Genomic DNA, 6,227 nt, shown 5'->3' on the forward strand with positions numbered 1-6,227 from the left:
TGTCTTCACCAGGATAACAGGCTATTTTGACTAGAAAAGTTCACAGACTATTTATCTCTATACAAATGGTCTTAAAATTGAGAAGGTTATTAAGACTGAAATATATATATGTATATTTTTTGTTTGTTTTGTTTTGTTTTTTGTTTTTGGTCGCATCACACAGCTTGCAGGATCTTTTTTTTTTTTTTTAGGCTCACGGGCCAAGCCACTCGGCAGCATGTGGGATCTTCCCGGACCGGGGCACGAACCCGTGTCCCCTGCATTGGCAGGCAGACTCTCAACCACTGCGCCACCAGGGAAGCCCCAAAAACATGGAACGCTTCACGAATTTGCGTGTCATCCTTGCGCAGGGGCCATGCTAATCTTCTCTGTATCGTTCCAATTTTAGTATATGTGCTGCCGAAGCGAGCACAGCTTGCAGGATCTTAATTCCCCAACCAGGGATTGAACCTGGGCCCCAGCAGTGCAAGTGTTGTGTCCTAACCACTGTACTGCCAGGGAATTCCCTAAGACTGAAATTTTTATCTTACCAGCATATAAAACCCACAAATTACAAATTTGTCCCTGAATTATTGAGTGCCGCTCCATACGTTTGCCTTTATATTTCACTAGACTATGAGTAAAGGAACTACAGTGACAGGCCAGTCCTAGCATGGTTATTGCCCTGTCAGGGACCAAAGCTGACCCAGGCGGCAAGCACAGGGTAGAATATGGAGAGGCCCAGGTGTATGAAGATGAAAACAGCTCGTTGTTTATGGAGACTTAAGCCAAGACAGCTATGAACATGAATTATTCCTTCCTGACAACAGCCAAGAAACTGCAGAATGAACCCTAGAATCTGGGGGTGCCTTGGGCCAAAACCTGGGTATGGATCTCCAAGAACAGTCCCAGCAGAATAAGAGCCAGTGTTGTAGCAACTGAGCGGGTGGCTAGCAGCAGACAAGTTTTGAGCTAGCGTGAGAACTAAGAAATAACCTCCATCCGCACCGCTCAGCACACAGCCCCTACCGTAGAAGCACGCTGAGCCCTGGCTCCCAAGGGCTGCCTCCTAACAGCTCCATCATGGCACTTTTTACCTCTCTAGCAACCAACACCAGGCAGTTGTTGCCACTGGCCTCCAGCCCCTACCCTGGGGCTTGGGGGTCAGGGGTCAGATCCCCCAGGACTCACCTTCTAAAACAAACTTTCTTTACTTTGCATTATAGGTACAAGACAGTGACCTACTTATCTTTCCTCCTCCTCGCCATGTCTTCAGAAAACATTCTTCGTCTCCTGCCCCTTCCCATTCTGCTTTTGGTCAATCTGCATCCCCTTTTCCTCCTCTCCCCAGGATGGAGAAGGTGGTGAACCCAGGAACTGAGGAAGGGGAAGGTAAAGCTCAGAGCAAGAGGGAGTTTTTGTTTTTATTTGGTTGGAGTTTCTCATATTTGAAAACACTGCAGTATTCATGAGTTGGCCATGCGGAGGGTGTTTCTAAGTAGAGGTGAGAATGGGAAGAAAAATCTTGGGCACCAGGTGGGAGTCATGTTGTTAGTAACTGGGCAGAGGTGAAAGAGGTGGAGATGCAGTGTTATCTGTGCCTCTGGATCTCTTCCAAGACCTAGTTTCCCCTCACCCAACCTCTTAGATAGCTTTTCCCCCATAGTGGGGGAGACTCTGGACCCCAGAGTCCTCCAAAGAATCTTCACTGGTTGCCTGAATCTTGGGTGCTGCTGTGATCTAATTGGAGGAAGGACAAGTTTCTGATACCCATACTCTGATTTATACATAAGCATTTTTCCCGCTCTGGCCTGCAGATGGCCTTAGCCCCAGCCACTAAATCCCCCTGCAACTTTGTTCTTTAATGGTAGTTCAGTTGTGATAGTTGTTTTATGAGGGTTCTGATTGATTTACCTGCCTTCTTACCTTTTTAATTAAATGGAATCCAAGGTGTATTTGAGGTTTGGGGAGGGGCTGTAGAAAACAGTATGGGCGGCAGCTACTCCAACCCAGTCTCCACTGTCAGCTTCCTCCAATTCTGATTCTTACTTCACCTATATTCTTGCCAACCCAGCTCTTGGGTAGAGGTTTGCCTTTCCTGGGGAATTAACTGAGAAACTGGAGAAGGATCTCAGGATAGTGTAGACCACAGTAGGGGAATGAAGAGGAGTCAGGCAAGAGGGAGGGGTTTTCTATCCTTTCCCAGGGTTCACATTCAGTTTGATCCACTGATTACCAAGCTTTTTCTACTTCCCTCTAAATAGGTATGATCTTCAGTTCCACTGTACAGTCTGTTCTGTCCCCCACCTCCCATAAGCCCTATTTCTTTTCTCCTTTGTTAGTAATTTTAGTTTGGTCTCTCCAGGCTTATGCCCAAACTCACCCACCATGCAACCAGTGGTTTAATCCTTGTACCAATGGGGGTGGCACCACAGAAGCCTACCTGTGGCCCCTTATATCATAACACGTGTTCCTGTGGACAGGGAACAACTGGCACTGAAGGTCCCCCACAGCTGTCTCACAGCAGCAGAGGACTTTCTAAATCTCTAGCCTCTCTTCACATCCCTCATCAGGTATTTTAGGATGTCTTTGGGAAGCCATCAAGGCAAAAGAGAACTCTGAACTCCTTTTGTTCTAGCCCAGAGTTTTGAGAAAATTGTGGGAAGTAGATAGGAGAGACCACAATGACTTAGGATGGAACTTTTCTGCCTTCTTGGCCTACAGACTGCCTTCTGTCCCAGAGCAGCTGAGAAAGCCATAAAGCTGAACTTCTGAGGGACCCAGCTTAGGTTCCCCCACTTAGGCCTTCAATTCCTTTCCTTTCCAGGGGCAGCCTTGGTGCCCGTGGCCCTGAAACACGCATACATTTACCCCTTCCTTTCCTGGCACCCACAGTGCATCCTTACAAGTGGAAGAATTAGGATAGCTCTCAAATTTCTTTTTTCTTTTTTTTTTAAAAATAAATTTATTTATTTATTTATTTTTGGCTGTGTTGGGTCTTCGTTGCTGTGCACGGGCTTTCTCTAGTTGCGGCAAGCGGGAGCTACTCTTCATTGCAGTGAGTGGGCTTCTCGTTGTGGCTTCTCTTGTTGCGGAGCACGGGTTCTAGGCGCACAGGCTTCAGTAGTTGTGGCACGTGAGCTCAATAGTTGTGGCTTGCGGGCTCTAGAGCTCAGGCTCAGTAGTTGTGGCTCACGGGCTTAGTTGCTCCGCGGCATATGGGATATTCCCAGACCACGGCTCGAACCGGTGTCCCTTGCATTGGCAGGCAGATTCTTAACCACTGCGCCACCAGGGAAGCCCTCAAGTTTCTTAAAAATGAAGTTTTTCTCTGTGCTGCTTTCTCCGTGGAGCAGGAGAGAAGATGTTTCATTGCCTTGGGACTGGGAAACCATTTCTCCAGGCTTCGTCTCCCCTCCCCCACCCCCCTTAGGAACAGGATTGGCCTTAGCTTCTGGGCCTATCTGCTGCCTTTCTTCTGCTCCCTACCAGCTCTTCTGCTTTCCTGTGAGCTCTGTTGGGCTTGAGGAATCTTAGTGTTTACTTCCCAGCTCTTCATTTTTTTCCTTCTGCTCAGTTTTTTTTTTTTTTACCCCCTTCTTCCTCTTCCAACATAACAATTGTAATGGAATTCAACTGCTGATTTACTGCTGCATTTACTGTAAGTAAAAAAGGAAAAAAAACAAAGAAAGAAATTAAATGAATGATAGCAATGACCAGAAGAGAAATAGAGACAATGAAAAATTTCTTCTACTGAACTTTATATGTGTGTCTCTGTCAGTTAAAAAAATAATTAATTAATTAATTAAATAATAATGTAATAATAGTAATAAAGTACCTACCAGGTTTTTTTTCCCCCAAGGTAACAGTAGTGTTTGTTTTTTTTTTAATTGCACACGTCTATAAACCTAATAAACAGGTTTTTTCTATTTTTTTTTATACAGCAGGTTCTTATTAGTCATCAGTTTTATACACATCAGTGTATACATGTCAATCCCAATTGCACAATTCATCACACCACCACCACCACCACCCCGTGGCTTTCCCTGCTTGGTGTCCATACTTTTGTTCTCTACATCTGTGTCTCAATTTCTGCCCTGCAAACAGGTTCATCTGTACCATTTTTCTACGTTCCACATATATGCGTTAATATATGAGATTTGTTTTTCTCTTTCTGACTTACTTCACTCTGTATGACAGTCTCTAGATCCATCCACGTCTCAACAAATGACCCAATTTTGGTCCTTTTTATGGCTGAGTAATATTCCACTGTATATATGTACCACATCTTCTTTATCCATTCATCTGTCGATGGGCATTTCGGTTACTTCCATGACCTGGCTATTGTAAATAGTGCTGCAATGAACATTGGGGAGCATGTGCCTTTTTGAATTGTGGTTTTCTCAGGGTATATGCCCAGTAGTGGGATTGCTGGGTCCTATGGTAGTTCTATTTGTAGTTTTTTAAGGAGCCTCCATACTGTTCTCCATAGTGGCTGTATCAGTTTACATTCCCACCAACAGTGCAAGAGTGTTTCCTTTTCTCCACATCCTCTCCAGCATTTATTGTTTCTAGATTTTTTGATGATGGCCATTCTGACTGGTGTGAGATGTTATCTCATTGTAGTTTTGATTTGCATTTCTCTAATGGTTAATGATGTTGCAGCTGTGTTTTTTTCCCTCAAGACTGCTGTGGCTATTCAGGGTCTTTTTGTGTCTCCATACAAATTTTAAGATTTTTTGTTCTAGTTCTGTAAAGAATGCCATTGGTAATTTGATAGGGATTGCATTGAATCTGTAGATTGCTTTGGGTAGCATAGTCACTTTCACAATATTGATTCTTCCAATCCAAGAACATGGTATATCTCTCCATCTGTTGGTATCATCTTTAATTTCTTTCATCAGTGTCTTATAGTTTTCTGCATACAGGTCTTTTGTCTCCCTAGGTAGGTTTATTCCTAGGTATTTTATTCTTTTTGTTGCAATGGTAAAGGGGAATGTTTCCTTAATTTCTCTTTCAGATTTTTCATCATTAGTGTATAGGAATGCCAGAGATTTCTGTGCATTAATTTTGTATTCTGCAACTTTACCAAATTCATTGATTAGCTCTAGTAGGTTTCTGGTAGCATCTTTAGGATTCTCTATGTATAGTATCATGTCGTCTGCAAACAGTGACAGTTTTACTTCTTCTTTTCCAATTTGTATTCCTTTTACTTCTTTTTCTTCTCTGATTGCCGAGGGTAGGAGTTCCAAAACTATGTTGAGTAATAGCGGTGAGAGTGGACATCCTTATCTTGTTTGCTATTCACTACAAAGTCTTTACCAAAGATTTAAGAACAACAATTGGGAAATAAAGAGTAAATACAGCTAGAGAATGTGATCTACAAAATCTCTGGAGTGCACAGCACACAACTATCCAGCTCATACTCTGCCTGCTATGGGCTGAACTATGTGTTCCTCTGACAAATTTGTATGTTGAAGCCTTAATTCCCGATGTAACTGTATTTGGAGCTAGGGCTTTTAGGAGCTAATTAAGATTAAATGAAAAGAAAAAAAAAGATTAAATGAGGTCATAAGGGTGGGTGTCCTAATTTAATAGGATTGGTGGCTTTATTAGAAGAGGAAGACACAAGGAATTCCCTGACGGTCCAGTGGTTAAGACTTGGTGATTTCACTGCCTGAGCCTGGGTTCAATCCCAGGTTGGGAAACTGAGATCCCACAAGCCATGTGGCATGGCCAGAAAAAAAAGAGGAAGATACATTCTCTCTCTCTCTCTCTCCCCCCACCCCCCGCCTCTGCATGCACAAACCGAGGAAGGACCATGTGAGGACATATCAAGACAGCCATCTGCAAGCCAGGAAGAGAGGTCTCACCAAGACCGAATTGGCAGGCACCTTAATCTTGGGCTTCCCAGACAGGAGTGAATTGGGAGAATTTCCAGTTAAATAGTTGTCTCCTGTCACACATGGAATCAGCTATATGCACTCATTTCAAGAGTAAGTTCTCTATGAGAAATGAATTTCTGTTGTTTAAGGCACTCAACTATGGTATTTTTTAAAATTTATTTATTTATTCATTTATTTAATTTTTGGCTGCATTGGGTCTTCGCTGCTGCACGCGGGCTTTCTCTAGTTGCAGTGAGCGGGGGCTACTCTTTGTTGTGGGGCGCAGGCTTCTCATTGTGGTGGCTTCTCTTGTTGTGGAGCACAGGCTCTAGGCACGCGGGCTTCAGTAGTTGTGGCACACGG

At 43.7% G+C, this 6,227-nt stretch overlaps 1 non-coding gene across 1 annotated transcript; it reads right to left on the reverse strand.

Annotated features, from left to right (window-relative positions):
• Positions 1-305: 305 nt before the first annotated feature.
• Positions 306-412, reverse strand: LOC112413487 (U6 spliceosomal RNA). The gene has a single exon (XR_003005982.1). It is a non-coding gene; the product is annotated as a U6 spliceosomal RNA (small nuclear RNA).
• Between the last annotated feature and the right edge of the window lie 5,815 nt (positions 413-6,227).

Source organism: Neophocaena asiaeorientalis, unplaced genomic scaffold, assembly GCF_003031525.2.
Source record: "Neophocaena asiaeorientalis asiaeorientalis breed wild unplaced genomic scaffold, Neophocaena_asiaeorientalis_V1.1 scaffold353, whole genome shotgun sequence".
Classification (NCBI taxonomy): Eukaryota; Metazoa; Chordata; class Mammalia; order Artiodactyla; family Phocoenidae; genus Neophocaena; species Neophocaena asiaeorientalis.